General features: G+C 40.8%; 1 protein-coding gene and 1 pseudogene across 9 annotated transcripts in view; both read left to right on the top strand.

Moving 5' to 3' along the window:
* LOC147227795 (uncharacterized) overlaps nucleotides 1-16,550 on the top strand; it is a 412,630-nt pseudogene that overhangs the window by 265,967 nt on the left and 130,113 nt on the right.
* The window catches only part of LOC147227797 (uncharacterized), a 101,438-nt gene that overhangs the window by 9,814 nt on the left and 75,074 nt on the right, over nucleotides 1-16,550 (top strand). For 7 of the 9 annotated variants that reach the window (XR_015107007.1, XR_015107009.1, XR_015107010.1 and 4 more), the window contains exon 1: nucleotides 4,922-5,060. The exons of the other annotated variants lie outside the window; for them this stretch is intronic. The gene's annotated coding sequence lies outside the window, so the exon portion shown is untranslated. Of the gene's footprint in view, nucleotides 1-4,921; nucleotides 5,061-16,550 lie in introns of those variants that run through there. 9 annotated transcript variants of the gene reach the window in all.

Raw genomic sequence — 16,550 nt, 5'->3', positions numbered from 1 at the left:
GTGTCGGAGTCCCATTCGATGCAAATATTAAGGCATGGGGCCTACAGGCCTGAACATCGCCATGTCCAACTATTTATTTCCTATAACGGTACTAATATGCCACACCAGATGAGAGCTGAGTGAAATGTTTTTAAAATGCGACTCCAGCACTTTCAAGACAACGCTTCTGTGTTAACAAGATGGTAGTTAATGGTTCTGCTTTTATAGCAGTGGCCGCATGTATAATTAAGCTGTTGTATTTGTCATAAAAAAACACAAGGGGTGCAGGAAATGTTGCAAGAGCAATTTTTACTTAAGCAGTGGAAAATTGAAACCGTCAAACCTTACAAAGTTGTTTTGACATCATTCCAATGTTTATGGTTTTTTCCTGTGTGTGGTTGAGGTTTAGGTACTAAAAAAACAAAACACTAAATTGCCTCACCTTGCAATTGTTGGGAGAACAAAGGTTTTAATGTTTGCAAAATGCAGATTCTCCTTTCTGGGAGGTCTTGCCTACGGTGCTACTTGTTGCAAAACATGCTGCATTAATGAGGGTCTGTCCTGAATCATACAGAAACAATATTTGAACTGTTTATGGTACAACCATTCATAAATACTTCCTAGTGGGGGTTTGCTTCACGAGCCTGTCATGGCTATAATGGCAGGCCCGCAGTTTGATGTGGGGAACAATCTGGGTTTGCTAAAGCCACACTGATAATCTCTTACTCTGATCTCCTGCATCTCGAGCAGATGTGTATTATGCAGGCAAGAAGACCTACACAATGAACTTAAGGTTGCTTCTCCAAGATTATCTATAAATCTAGAATTTTTAATGATTTAGACTTTGCAATATTCAAAAAAGTACTTTGACAACATATATTTTAAGAATTTCTTTCCATATCTCCTCAATGTATTTAGTATCTAGGACAATATTTTGCAGACATTGCCAAGAGTAGATTGACAGCATAATAGTAGAATGGAATTCATCTGAGATATAGCAAAGATAAGCCTAATGTGAGATGTGTTTGCATGGCCCCAGTGATATCTATGGAGATGAGACGGGGTGTCATTGCCTTGGTGTCACCATGTTGATGACTCGGTATCTATGCTAATATGGGGATCACTTGGGTAGAAAACTCATCTAGCGCATGCTTTCTCTTTATCTTATCATGCTACTCGCCCTGGCGCCTTTCTGTACTGCATCATCACATACATTGCATGCTGTGCACATGAAAAGGCTGCAGCCCTCCTCAATTCTTCCTAAATCTCCCCCCTTAATACAATTTTATTGGATTTATTAATCAGTGCTACGTTCTCACTTTTATTCTATGACTATAGTACTTTATTCCAGTATCATTCACCACTGCCTAATAATACTTGGTAGACTTAGAAAAAAAATGTTAAAAAGAGCTACCTCAGCTTCAGAAGATAATCCCGATACAATTGAATTCATTTATAAGTAAGGATCCTTAGCAGTATCATGTCTGCCTAAAAAAAATAAAATTGAGGGCCAAAAAAGTTGTTCGGTGTTTGTTAAAGAATTGCTCTGTCCAGACAGTAAATCCTCCTGTCTTAGGGTTACTAACCCCCCCTGCCCCATCCCACACACATCATCCCTTTTAGCCTCTTTGTCTCCATCGCGCACTCCCTCCCTGGCATGATTATTTCTTATCATGTATTTATTTGTTTAATCCACCCCTCCCCCCACAACACTTGGCGGCCCTCTCCTGATGCACGAGCAGCCTGTCTGGCAGCGAGGCCCCCTCAGCCCCCACCTCCTTGTCCATATCCATTCCCCATCACCAAGCTCCAGCCAGCCTCCGACAATGGGTGGATGTTGCTTCCAGAGGCTTGGAGCATTACTTGGGGGTGGGGGGACCCCACCACACTTCATCATTACATCCCTCCCACTTGCATGTGGCCACTGCTAGCTTGCTTCTGTGCACACTATAAATAATGGATGCATTAGCATGCGTGAATATCTTTTTTGAAGGGGGGTGGGAGTGCCTTAATTCATTATTAATCCCCTTCAAGGCAAAATGGGCCGTGGCTCTGATGGAGCTGGGCCCCCGCTAAAGCCTGCTTTTGGGATTCCACTTGTCTATGTTGCACTCTCAAAATTTATCAACCTTTATGCCTACTGAATCTCCTGTGGAACACATCTGGAAGGGTGTCGTAATCTCTCTTTTTTTGGGGGGTCAGGGAATTGTGATCCTACTTTGATGATCTCTAAACATAACTAAGCTGAGTGTTGGCTGCTTTAATGGAGAGTGGAACAAGGTGGACACCCCTTCTTGGCTGTTCTAGTTGTATTATCCTATTACTCCATTGCAAAACCAAAAGGATGCACCTCTTTTGCATGCTGGGCTATCATAGAGCTCTCCATTACCATTAAGTCCTGGAGCAAGTCTTGGCTGGTAGGATTTAGGAGTTGTTTTTATGTGTGTTTGTGTGCGTGTGTGTGTGTAGTGTAATTGTAAAATGTGGAGGGACTTGGATGATGAGCTGACATAAGGAAGGCGTGCAAACCTGGTTAGTGAGCATTCTGTCAAATATGTGGGTCTGTTAGGAATTATATGTTATTTTTATCCTTGGAAGTCCATGGCATGTATCAAATAGGTGGGTTAGAGGTTAAGACCATGTGTTTCAGGGAGATAAATTTCCATTCAGCAAATCAACAAAGCATGTGTATTTGATTCCAAGTGTCTTGTTGTGTGACTGGAGTATTTATTGGGCGGATGTGAGGTGTGTGTGTGTATGTGTTGACACTTGTATTTATTTGAACATACTAATTTCTGAACTATGCACTCCCCTTCCACCACTAGGTTGCACTGCCTGCCTCTTAGCTTTCTCCAGCTGCCACCATGCTCCAACTGTTGTAGCCAATCACTGGCCTTCACAACAGAGCCACATGAGATTCTCATCCAATCGGAAATTACTACACTGCACATTTTACATCTACTGTATATTTGTGCACAAGCGGCGTATCCCCCACTCAACCACTGATAAAATGTACATAATCCTGTTTATTTGATTCACTATAGTATATATGGTGAGCCGATCCATTTCGCAAAGCTAAGAACAGTCTCATTATGCTTGTCAACAGACTGTGTACATTCTTTTTGAATAATATAAATTACAGGAACCTATATAAAAAAGAATTACAATTTAAAACAGAATTGTCTAGTTTCTAGAGTTTTCTCTCATTGACAACCAAAGACAGGGCAGAAACTCAAATAATTTGATGGAAGCGAGGAGAGCAACGTTCAATTCACGCATGTTGAGAATAAACAAAATGGCCTTTCATACCTTTAAATTGCAATAATAATATGTTGTCTGCTTTACCCAAAGTACAAAACATTATTCAAGATGATTCTAGCAAAAAAATGTGGTCTAAGAGCAAAATGATCTGATGATGGTGATGTGATTTAAGTGAGAGGGTAAATCTAAAAGGGCCTAGAAACTACAATACTACAATGCAAAGCCTCAAGAGTTACAGTTAATCCAGCCTGCCCTTGGCAATATATGGTAGAATTATTTCTAGTTAAATGTATATAACAATATTTCATAAGGAACATGTAGGGTTGTCACAAATGTTTAATGAAATTTAACCATATGAATGTAGAATTAAATAGATAACAAAACAAACAACTGATATGTATAGCTATATATATAGATATACAGTGTAATATATATATATCTGTGGGGTTATATATATACATATGTGGGGTTGTATATACACTCACAAACGTGTATGTGTGTGATTAAAATGCCTCTTGCCAGCAACCTCTTCACTGCTGTCTATCAGGCACCATGATGGCAGCAGGGAATGTTTAGAGAGGACCTGGAATGTTTTTAGCTAAATCTTTGGGTCTCTGGTCTTCAGCACAACACTGGGGCTAAATGTGAGCTGGAGGCACCACACTGTGCCTCTGAACTTCACACAACCCCTAAATTCCTCTTTCTGGGCAGGAAATTGAAATATTGTGCTCTATTGGCATGCTGATGGTCATCTATCACAGGGGCCTTCTAGGGAGCAGGGATAGGAGGAGTCCCTGGATCACAGATAGGCTGCTAGGGCCGGGTTCAAAGGTAAAAGTGGAAAGACGTGTGTGAAGAAAGAGGATAGTGTTGTTGGCAGGAGTCAACCCCATGTTCAACTTCCATCACCCATCGGAAAGATATCCCCAGTGCTCCGACCACCACGGGAGCGACCAGTCCCTCACAATATTTTACAAACACAGCCAGTCATTATGGCTCTTTCAACTGTTTTTTTAAGCAGACATCATCCAGACCGTGATTTATTTCCATTTTAAAAACTTCACAGTGAAAACATAACATAAAATTTAAAAAAAGAAAACTTCATTAAATGGGTGCGTAGATTTTTTTTTAAATACTACTTTAGTATGATATCAACAGGTGTCCCATGAAAATGTGAAAGACCGGCTTTTTAGGACGTCTGCCAAAAGAGCCAATTTCACATGTCGTAAACCCAATATTTGCCTAGAAAAGCCTGACCACGCCGTCTCAGTGTTGCATAATCGTGGCCATAAATGCGCTCTGCGCACCAGGATATCAAACTCGCAGGCGCATCACAGGGGGATAGAATGATGACGCTGTGACGCTTATATAAATCAGTATAGGGCGCAACAGGAATTAACCAGATGGGGCGATTGTCATTTGACATTCTCTCTTTTCCCCCTTACTTTCTGCTGCTGGAAACCTCGCTCCTGCGTGACCTTGTGAACTCGCCTGCCGGGTGACCTCGAAAATTCCCTGCGACGCCCCCCCCCCCCCCAACCCCACTCCTCCCCCCCCCCCCCCCCCCCCAGCAACCCGCCCGCGTCCCCGGGCACGTTTGCATAGGCTATCAGCCGTGCAGGAAGTGACATCAACGGGTCCAAAACTAAAAAAAAAAAAAAAAAAAAAAAAATATGTCGCAGTACGGGCTGTCTGGGGATATCTAGGACCGTTATTTGTAAAAGGAGGATGCCTCGCACTGGGCTTGACAAAGTGATACACTTGTGAAGGATGCAGGAGAGAGCGCCGCACAGGCGAGACAGAAAGACGCACTGGAGGCTGTGAGTCGGCTGCTGTCAGAGTGCTTTCACGCCGTCACTCTCATTCATGCAAGTTGAGATACGCCGTACTTTGCTCATCTTTCAGCATGACGCATCGTATAGCCAAGACTTGTTGTGTGATTTATTTTATTTTTTTATTTCAATTTATTATTTTCTTGGTATTGACGGTTTAGGTGTGGTGCAGTGAAAAAGAAAACATCCTCATTTGACTGAAAAAGGCAAGTGCTGGAGGGAAAGGGAGGGGAGATCCGGGCGGACTGGTCGGTGCGCATTTGTGAATTTTGATACATTAAACTGGGCATAACGTTTATACTGACACGGAGGGATGATAAGTCGATCAGTTGTGCTGAAGTTGACCAAGTTAACTGCGTATCATGTGGCTTACTAAGCTGCCTCTGATCGTATGAATGGCGTCTATTTCTGGCCGTCCGGTGCGTGTGTGCGTCCTCCTCGCCAGGGAGCGAGACTGCCAGACCCTGCCGTGCATCCAGACATAAACTGCTGCAGTCACGTGGTGTCTGTTCTTATCCAACCTCACGTCAGGTAGTCCCCAGCCTGCTGCTCTTTCTGCAGTCCAATTATAAATATGGAAGTACTCCAGAATATTTCGAGTTGAGTACATTTTAATAAAAGCAGTAAAAAAAAAAAAGTTTTTTTTTCTTCTTGTTATTACTGTCGTTTCTGATTTGGTTTTTAATTTGAGACACAAAATAATAAACCAACTCTTAATCGTTTTGTAGAAGATTTTTGTTCTTAGTAAATTGGTTCCACTTCATTTGCCCACACCCTGAAGAAAGAAGGTCATATTGACATGTGCTTTGAGGGAGATAAACCTTAACACCTGGTGTACAGACCGGCAGCATTTAGCCTGGCAGGAGAGAGGTTACATTTTACTTGGTAATATTTATGGCATTCTACAGTCAAAACTTCAACAATACCTAGCAAACAGTTTATGTCAAATTACATCTGCACCAGCTGTTAACCTGTCTGCAATATGTTACTTTTGCTTTATAGCTCATGTTTCATTTAGAATTTCAAAATAAATTTCATGTAGTCATCATAACGCTAAGAATGCACCCATGAAATATATATTCCACCGGTTTGTCTTGCAATTGTGATATACTACTTTTCGCTGACTGCTATCATTGGTTTCGAGGTTGACACTACTCTGCATAGAAAGTTACAAAATAAATCCCTTTAGCTGGTGAATCTAAAGTTCCCTCAGTTTTAAAAATCTCCACTATCAGAAGTTGCCAATATTATAAATTAACCAAGTCAAGGTTGTTGAGGAACAGTAATTGGTTGTAAGTGAGTTCTCTGCCATGAGTAATAATTCATGACCCATGCATGCATGCATGCAGTGGTGCAGCTTCTGTATTTATGTGGCACGTGTGCAGCAGGCTGAGGGATTACTGGCATACATAACTCACACTGCTGTTGCCTGCCGGTCTGGAGTGATAGCTTCATTATCCATGGTTGCGTGTAGACAGCAGTGCTTAATCTCTGGGTTGAATGGTTCAGCTTGTGATTCTGGAAGTAAACTCTCATGCCTGGTCAGCCTTGTCTGGCCCTTGTTGGAGGGGCACTGAAGAGAGGAAGAACTGCTGAGATGAGCCTAAGGGTGACAACAGCAGCTTAACACCACATCCTATTGTGTTGTTGGGGGCCAGTTTGAGAACAGCAATAATTAGGCAGACTGGACGAGGGAGCGGGGCTATATATTCTCTGTGGTGACAGATCCTGGGCAGGGGGGCTTTTGGCACTCGACAGGTGCAACCGAAGGAAGGCGTCAGCAGTGAGGGGAATCGAAACCAGAGAAGAGGCCAAATTACAGCGTCTTTGGCTTCTGGGGTCACATTCTCACTTTCACCCCTGGAGGCTCCAACACACAGCGATAGTCTCTTCCTGCCCCGTCACTGTATCTTACTGAATGGATGTGTGTGTTTGCATGATGTGCGTGTACAGGCATGTGTTCATAAATGTGGATATGTGCATGGTGTGGTTAGGGAGTTTATGACACAGGGGTCAGAAGATCAGCATGTTTTGAGCTGCAGTAATCATCTGTCATACTATATCTAGCTCACATCCAAACATAGAAGATTGAAAACACTTATTGTTTAAACACCCATGTGTCCAATACTATTAAACACTGTGCGATGAGGGGCTTTGATCAGTCCGCTGGAAATGCAGTGGTGGAGAAATCTTGCAATGATGTGTTTAGACACATTACCTCCTTCGAAAATCATATTACAGAATCCTCTGTGCACTTCCAGAAACATTCTAGAGAGCACATATAAATCATTGTAAACCATGACATTTTTTTTTCATACTTCCTGACTGTTCTGCTTGAACTCAATAATCCTGGTTACAGCCATTACAAATCCTGCTGTCTAGGGTCTTGTTCAAACCCTAGACAGGAGACAGGATCTGAAACTTGGTTTCATTTAGCATTCCTCTGGGCTTTATGGGCAGGTGTTTAACATTACAGGCAGGATATTTATTGGCAACTTTAAAGGTGACTTTTTTTTTGCTTACCTCTCAATTAGGCACACACACATAAAATGTGTGTACTGGTGATGCAAACAGACTCACACACACATTAAAAACACACAAGGATGTTTAGTGGATGTATCCCAACTGAAGATGACAGTATGGATGCTTTAGTGGAGCTTGGTCTTATTTCTCCTTAAACTGTGTCACACCCCGAGTGTCTTGTCAGGCATAGACCCACACCCCCAGAATCCGACCCTTAGCCGTGACCTTCTGCATCCCTTTGGATGCCCCCACCCCCACCCCCGCACCTCACACTCCACCCCCATTATGCCAGGTCAGTGTACATAGGGTTGGTAGGGTTGGCGGCACAATGGGATGTTTGGCCTGTAATTACTGAGGCTTAGCAGGACCCGTGGCGATGATGTGCAATTCTCAAATCAAGGTGCTGCCTGAAGACTCAGTGAGCACAACTGCTACCCTCTGCTACTTGATTGCTGGCAGCTGGGTGAGCCATGTCAAGTGGCAGGTTAGAAAATGTGAAGTTGCAGATAAAGCACAGAGCCCTAAAGGGCCACAAAAGTCCAGTAATTAAGAAAAGGGATGGGGTTTCAGTTTGATTTTCAGGTAGAAGACAGCCAACCTGGAAAACTCCCTTTGCTCCCCTCGGTTTGTCTGTATGTGAGAGCAAGGGAGGTGGAGGTGTTTGTATATTTGGCTTCACTAATCCGGGATTTAAAGGATTCTTCAAACTCCAACAATGCAGAAAGGACGAAAAGGTCAACACAGCTGTAGATACCCCAAATTAATCCTCCTTGGTCATCCCCAGACATAAATCGTGCCCCCTTACTTCCTCCTGTTTGTGCTTCTCATGTTTTTCCATAACCGTCTCTTTTGAAAAACACGATGATACTGCTGCTTGCTTGTATTAGAACAGCAAATTATTCTTAATATTGCTATTGCTGTCCGATTAAGGATCATTCCAGAACTGTTGTAACAGTTAAACACATTCCTCATTTTGTGGGGGCCATTATTCTTGCTTCTTAATCACCCCCTTGGCTTTTATAACCTTCCCTTACAGTGTGGCTGGGGGACCACATGTGGGCAGAGACAAGGAAATAGCATAAAACTAGACCCTTCCCTTATTCCAACTAACCAACACTGATAATGCACTCAATTCAAGTATATACTTTTTAATATGCTAAATTATTATTTTTTTAAGCGCAAGTAGTTTTTTTTCTTTGTCTTTTTTCTTTTATATCTTTTGTGTCTGTGTCTGTTAGCGCCAAAAACACAGGGAAAAATTGTTTTCTTTTCAGTCTTTTTAAAGCCCAAGTCATTTCTTCATGTATACTTGTCCATAAGATTGACCCTCAAAACAAAACAAAAAAAAAAAACATTGAGTACTTGGTATGAGGCGCAGTTGTCCTATGGAAGATATTGATTATCTGGAATGTTTGTGCATCATCGGAAAAAAACAGCAAACAAAATAACGGACAGATTTGCTGAGCATAACCCTATGTTGCACTTCTTGGGTCATTCGTATATTTTGTGCACAGTAAGATTTTAAATAGCATTGATGTGACACAGCAGCATTCTACTTTTTAAATGATTTTCTTAAGTCTGCTGTTGTCAACAAGCATTTGGTGCGAAAACAGGTGCATGCAACAAAGTTCTGGAAAGAGCAGATGGGTAACACTGGTTACACAGATGAGTTACACTGAGTTTTCCATCTTCAATTGAAAAGTTCTGATCATACATACACTACAGACAGTATTGCATACTTACTCTGACATGCTACAGTTGTATGTATCAGAAGTGGTTTTCTTGACTGATGGATAAGAATTGACTGAGACAACTGGATGTTCAGACACCAAATTGTCCCAATGCTTGATGAGGGTGACACATTGTCACACCAGGATTAATGGTGTAATTTACCAAAGTTACAGCCATAGCAAAGTGTGATGTGAGTCGGGGTATTTAGACAGCCATTGCTTGTTTACCCTGCGCCTGATGGCCCCCCTGTCAGCAGCTACAACAATTATCACCTTAGAGGAATTTGGGATCCTTGTGTTAAATTCCCGTTGACATCCCAGTTGGAGGAGGTCAAGAGGTGGGCACTCACTCCAAGGGGGGTATGCAGTCTGTGGGTGTAGGCAGTACTGCATGCGTGGTGGCCCAGGAGAGTCCCAAGTTCTCTGTCCTCGGTTTTCAGCAGTCACCTCCATACCCACAGACCCCCAACATTGCAAACAGGATTTGCATGATGTGTTTACAATGCAAATTGGTTTCCTAAGGTTTTTATTTGATTAAGAAATGCCAAAGGTGGTCTTGAATTTTACATTATTACATATCACAGGGAATCCCTATCAGAAAAAAACCTAGAGAAACGTTCACAGCAGGTTTTCTACTCGAAGTCCTTTATGTGAAAAAAGAAGAAAAAACAGGTTTTCAAGAACTTTTTTTTTCTCTTTGCATGAGAGACGAGTCAAAGGGCTGGCTGACTGCTGACATATTTTGAAGAACTCAACTTTTGTGATATTAATGTTTTTGTTTGTCTCAAGTTGCTTGTAGTGTAGGTATGAATTACAAATCAGTCTACTCACACTGTTAATAGGTGCCTGGCGATGTTTACATGAGTGCATATGCATGTTTGTGTTTGGTTCCGTCTGTGTTGGTGTAAGTGAGAGAGTAATGGAAAAGGAAAAGTGAAATTGGGTATGGATATGAGAGGTGCCTTATGTGTGATGCACCTTATTCTACAAGTGAAATACATATGTCATGTCATGTACATTTGCATAAAGGCAGGCACACATCTGCTGTTTTCCTCTCCATTCTTCTGTAATTCATACCTAATGGTTCTATGTGGTTCAAGAAAATTGCTGGGAAATAGTATCGTTTGTGCTGTCGGGAGTGAAGTTGCAATGGAAGTCAATTGCCTAACAATCACATTTTTCTTTTCTGTTTGATGCACTGTGTTTGCATTTCTGTCTATACTTTTACAGGCTTTTTGAACGTCTGTCTGCGCAATATGTGGCTTCTGACTTTTCAGATCAAGCCGTGGTGTCAAAACCATTCATATGATAGTGCTGACATAATGGAATGATTCTGTTTTTTGTGTGATCTATCTCAGGGTTCCATGTTGTAGTAAGTTGCAGAAGCATCAAAAGTCAGGGATTAATATAACCGTTGGTCTCTTTCTTACCAGCCATTGCACTCTGCCATGGTTTGCTGTAGATCTTAGATGGTAGAGGAACGGATAAAACTGCAGTTGGCCAACATGGTTGACTAGCTCCTTCCCAGAGGTCCAACACTCATCATTTATTTAGATACATACAGGCAGACAAAACAACACACACCCATTATGAAGTAGGACCAACAGCTGCTGAGGGGAAAAGGGTACTGCAGATTTAGGGTGGCGTAAGGAGGAAAGGGGAGGGGACAACTCCAACAAAGCACGCACACACACACACACCGACAGATACATATACACACCACTCTATCAGCCCATCATCTGCCTGCCTACTTGTCGAGAATTGAACTTTTTATTGTAGTCATGGTGATGTCATTTACTTCTTCAGAGGGGCTGCTCGTGTCTGGTCCAAACTGCCGTGTAATGCTTTTGATAGAGGATTGGAAGCAGAGGGGGGGAGGGTGCACTTTGTGGGGGAGATTACACATGATTGTATTCTGATAAGGAATTCTTTGTAAACAGCTGAGATGTACTGATCTTGAAAAAGTGTTTTGATCTTACTGTTTGAGCTAATGAATCTCATTTTATGTATGAATTGTCAAGGAACTCTTTGGTTTTGTTTATTATATGGTTTTATCCTGAGCCTTTTTTTCTTCAGACACTGCAGTGACATTGACATTATCCTTATTCCAAGAATTTCAGTTTTTACAGGGATTCTTTTTGTTTGCCTGATTTCTGTGTGCTGGGGTAGACGCATATTAACTACATAACTACTAATTTTTGCTTTTGGTCTTTTTGACCATCGCACTGCAGCATGTAAGTCACTCTTGCTCTGCAGAATTCTGTCTCCCTCTGCACTCTTGCTTCTGCAGCACTCCTCCACCGGCAATACACCCATTCACACGCGCTTTCGCATGACTAAACAAATGCACAAACAGTACTTCAGCCTTGGCCGTCTCACGCACACACTGCTCTCACTGAGGAGTTATGATAGTACAATTGGAAGGAGAAGACAAGTGAGAGAGAAAAACAGAGTGAAAGGAGGACTCACACAGGGGAAGTCAAGGGAGTAAAAAAAAAAAAGAGTGACTACCCCTCCAGAAGTATTTTATCCCTAAGCAGTTCTTAAACACTGTCACACCATGACCCAGTCATGAGGACAGCTCGTTTATCCTGCTGCACTTGACCTAGCAATGCCTGAATGAAGAATTTAGTTTGTAAAACATTTTAACAAAATGGTAATCTTGCACATTTTGGACCTAAAAAGCACAATTAATATATATATTAATTCTCTCCACAGTTTTACTGTAGGCATGTGTAAGGATATGTCGCTTCATTCCATTTTCATGTTGAATTTACATTTATTTGTATACATATGCCTATATACTGTACATATATGCACATATACATACACACATTTCTACACAAGTGGTCTGAGGCTAATAGCACATTGTATCTCAATTTTATAGACATTGAGATATTTTGTATGATCTGATGACATGCAAATGCAACCAACTTGTCTGCCCTGGCCTGCTGCGATGTTTCCCATCATAGGCTTGCCCAGTAATGTAACTTTGGCAGGAATGGTCAGTACTGAATATTAAGGTTGTTTTGGCTTGTGAGAATGTGGGACCATTTGTACATTTTTGCATTGAAAGCTCTGTTTTTAACTAAAGAAAAAGTATTATTTATGTCTTGTCGCTCTCAATGGTTACTGAATGGTAATACTGGAGTATTTACACAGCTTAGAATGACATTCTTGTCAAAATGATCAGAGAAGGACATCTGCTTGTGTGGGTGCTCTGGGAAATGCACACAGAAAATCAGGTCCTTTTACTTTAGTTCATTTATCCTGCACCTGCAATAACTAATTTGTTTTGTTGACTCACAAAATATCCAATCATCTCATGAAGATTGTTCAGTAGTGGAGTGGGCTTTCGGTAAGCCAAGCTTGAAGTGAACAAGTACTTTAAAAAAAAAAGAGTTTATAGGACTAGAAATTTCCATTTTTTTTCAAACAATGATGAAAGGCAACACTGTTAGATATTGTTTGTTGTGTGCAAAATCATACATTTAGTTGAATATAATTAATATTTAAATGACAAAGTTGGGATTCTGCTACTTTAGAATATGTTAATATAAATGCACATAACTTTTTTGATAGTGAAAGTCAAGAAGTTGGTACCTGAAATACACATTGCATGCTAATTATAGGGCCACGGCCTGTATAAATAACTAATTCCGTTGCTTAATCAAATGTTTTTCTGTATCACCTGGATGTAGAGACGTTTTGTCAAGATTTGCCAAATTATATTATCTGAGTCAAGCAAAACAAACACATTGTTCTGGAGACAGTCAAAGACCGAGGGCCTTGGGCGTATCATGGCCCTTGTCTAATATGGTTTAGGGGCCCAAATGGGCATTGTGCCCCCCTGGGGCTGTTGGGGTGATTATTGCCAAGATGCATGTGTGGGAGATTGTAAGAACAAGTGTGTTTCTTTGCTCTTGTCTGTGTAGTGTATGAGGGAGTAAACGTGTTATGTTTCCAGGAATGTAGCTCTACTCATGATATGGTCCAAGATGAATATTTATCCTGAAATGCATATTTCTTCACTGAAGTTCGCTATGTGCCTGATACACACACACACACACACACACACAGACGGACACACACACACACCGGTGGAGAGTGAGTAGAGTGTGGGCTTGGGGAAAAGGCTGAGGAGCCATCTTTGACATGGGGAAGGGGGCCCGCCGGCACAAAGCCCCATGCCCTGCTCCTCCATGTGGAAAATGGCTAGAGAGCAAGAGGAGAGGAGGGAGACAAGAAAAAGTGGAGAAAAGAGGAGGAGGCAGTGAGGGAGAGACAATTAGTGGAATCTTCTCATCACTGGCGCAACATTCATTTAATTGACAAGTGAAATTTAAATTTGTTTAACATGTCGATAGGCAATATTACAATGAACCAGTCATCGGAGGTCTGCCAGTGAAAATCAATGAGGCTGAAGCGACAGCTGAGGGTCGAGACCAAGGTCTTTGTTAGAAGGAGCAGATCTGTGAGGTGGGAATGTTGTTGGCAAGATTATAGCCCATTATGTCTTTGACCCTTTTGTATAACTAACTCACCACTTGCCTTAAAATGATTATACATGATAGCATTTTCTTTCTCAAAGGGAAGGATAATAACATACTTTTATACATCAAATAGAAATGCATTCAAATAACATCCTTTTGTGAACTTGTAACTTTTATGAAGTACCAATTAAAATCATACAACTTGATACATATGTTTGATTTAACTGCTGTCTCATGTTTTCTTATGATACATATAATGTTTCCTTAGAAAAAAATCAATATAAATATTGTTATGCAATGGGGCGAGGGGGTGTCCTGCATTTGCTGATTGACAATAAACATAATAAACATCCCTAAATGTCATGACTTCTTTAAAAGCAGCTCCATTCTTTGATCAGATGTCATTAATTTTTCTTGAGCCTACCGAAAGTCAGAGCTCTGACCCTGGTGATACCAATATAGCCTCAAAGAAAAAAGGAAAAAAGGGAGAGATGGGCATAGGGGAACCCCTGCAAGTTGCCCTCCTTTTACAGAAATCAATATCCTTTTTAAGGTCAACTGAAAGTATCACTGCTTTATAACCCAACCTCACTGGGAAGTAAAATCAAAATAACTGTCATTGCCACCGGTGAAAAGGTGCAAGCCTTTACTCATAGGTCAGTGATCCAGGATTATTACAAAACATTATTACTGAGCGCGTGCTTTCACTGTGAAATTGTTGAGTGCTTAGCAGAATAATACCGACAATGTACCTGTGGCCAATAAACATTTACTTTCTGGACATTTCATTAAGAGGTCCCAGTTATTTTTCAGTAGATGTGAGGATCCGAGCTTGAGTATTTCTCCTTAAAATGCTATTGCTTACAATATTTACATTATATGTGTTTTGCACAGTCAAGGCCTCCAGCTTACTCAGATAACTGTGATAGTAGAATATCGAATTGGGACTGGCCTCAAGGTTATTCACAATTTCACAACAAACATTTGTCCTATATCTAAAATTAGATTTTGTTGAGCGAGTTCATGTTCATAATTTCTTCTGAAAACTGTTAAAATTCTATCAATTGACCAAATGAATTAAACTTGATTTTTGTCTGTGGAGGCTTCTCAGTGATCCAGGTCATGGTGAATCTTCTTGTTGTGGCAACTGGACTTGAATTTCTTCACTTGAAGTGAATTTCTTAACTTCAAGTGAAGAAATTCAAGTCCAGTTGCCACAACAAGAAGATTTCTTGAAAACTTGATTTTTCAACAGTTGGGGACTTAATAGATACTTGGGAAAACCCTGGACTATGTATTGTAAATGTGAGAGTGTTGCACAGTGGTAGTCAAGTGAAATGTCCGTAGTTGTAATAGTGGTCCATCTGCTGGCGAGGAATAGAGTTTTGACTCGCTGATGCATAGAATGGGACTCAAGAGGCTGATGGAAGCAGAATGTCTGACACTGAAAATATTGTCCAAAAGAAGTTTGGACTGTGGGAATGACATGAAGTATTTGGAACAAACACTGCGGTTTAAAAGTCCATTTTTATGTTCACTATGAGATTCTTCATTCTGTACTTGTTGCCTCCAGCATGGAGAACAGTGTGACATTTTACAAATGCATAACCCCCAGCCCCCATTACATAGTATTGAACAGTTTCTGCCAAATCATTTTGTGAAAAAAAGCAAACTGTAAGAAAATACAACACTACTCATGGCTTCACTCATTTCATACATTTCATCCTGTCCTCCTCCCCAGTTGTCTAAATCCTTGATTCTTAAAATGAGACATGAGGTGAGGGAGAGACTCATGGGGAAATTAGCCAATGGGCATTTAACAAACTGAGATATCTATTTACTAACTAGTATCAAAAAGGGTTGTAAATTAAATGTGATGTGTGGTATAACAGCGTCATTAATCCATTGCAGAGCTCTCCTTCATGTTCTCAGATGGGCTGAACTGCGACTTGACAACCAATATATTGACTTGTGATTAAATTAAATTAAATTTGCAAACTGGCATATCGTGAGAGAAGATATGGATGTCATGCATTTTTCATTCACTGAGCTTGGGGCATCTGCAGTCAAAAAAAGCATAAGCACATAAAAGATTGTAAATGAACAAATGACATATGTCTTAATGATTTTTGCACACATCAGATTGATGTTAGCGATGAAGAAATAACAACACGTTAGAAGCCTTTTTAAATGAAAAACATTTATCAGCTTTAATCGCTTGTTCCTTTTGTCATTTATCTCAGCTGCCTTATATATGTCAAAAAAATGATTCCGCTTAGTTTGAAAGAAAATAATCTGTCTTCTTCTGTTCCTGCAAAATGGTTTTGTCAAATGAAAGGAAGCTTTAATATCCCTCCATAGTTGTTACAGATACTGACAACTGCCCCCCGTGTTCGGTCTCACAAAATAGAAAGTGGGCACGAGTGAGTTGTCACTATTTGTCTAGCTGAGCAACCGAACATAGCCCGGGAGATAATGTTTGGGTTGGACACAATTCACATTCAACATTATTGGTTTCTCCAAACTCCCCCCAACTTGCGTAACATTCACCCTTCGAGCTTAGTGATTTAATTGAAACATTATAAATACTTGTATAAAATTGAAGGGGAAATAAATAACACTTTGGCCTTACAATAGAATAGAATAGGCTTTTATTTTCACTGGAAGGCAGAACTGAGCAGTGCAACATGATTTGTTTCAGGTCTGCAAAATAACTGTTAAAAAAGCAGTCA

This window comes from Fistularia commersonii, chromosome 13 (genome assembly GCF_037954325.1).
Source record: "Fistularia commersonii isolate RoL2024-O1a breed Wild chromosome 13, RoL_Fcom_v1.0, whole genome shotgun sequence".
NCBI lineage: Eukaryota > Metazoa > Chordata > Actinopteri > Syngnathiformes > Fistulariidae > Fistularia > Fistularia commersonii.
The sequence above is the reverse complement of the archived record's forward strand: the minus strand, read 5'-3'. Positions and strand labels throughout refer to the sequence as shown.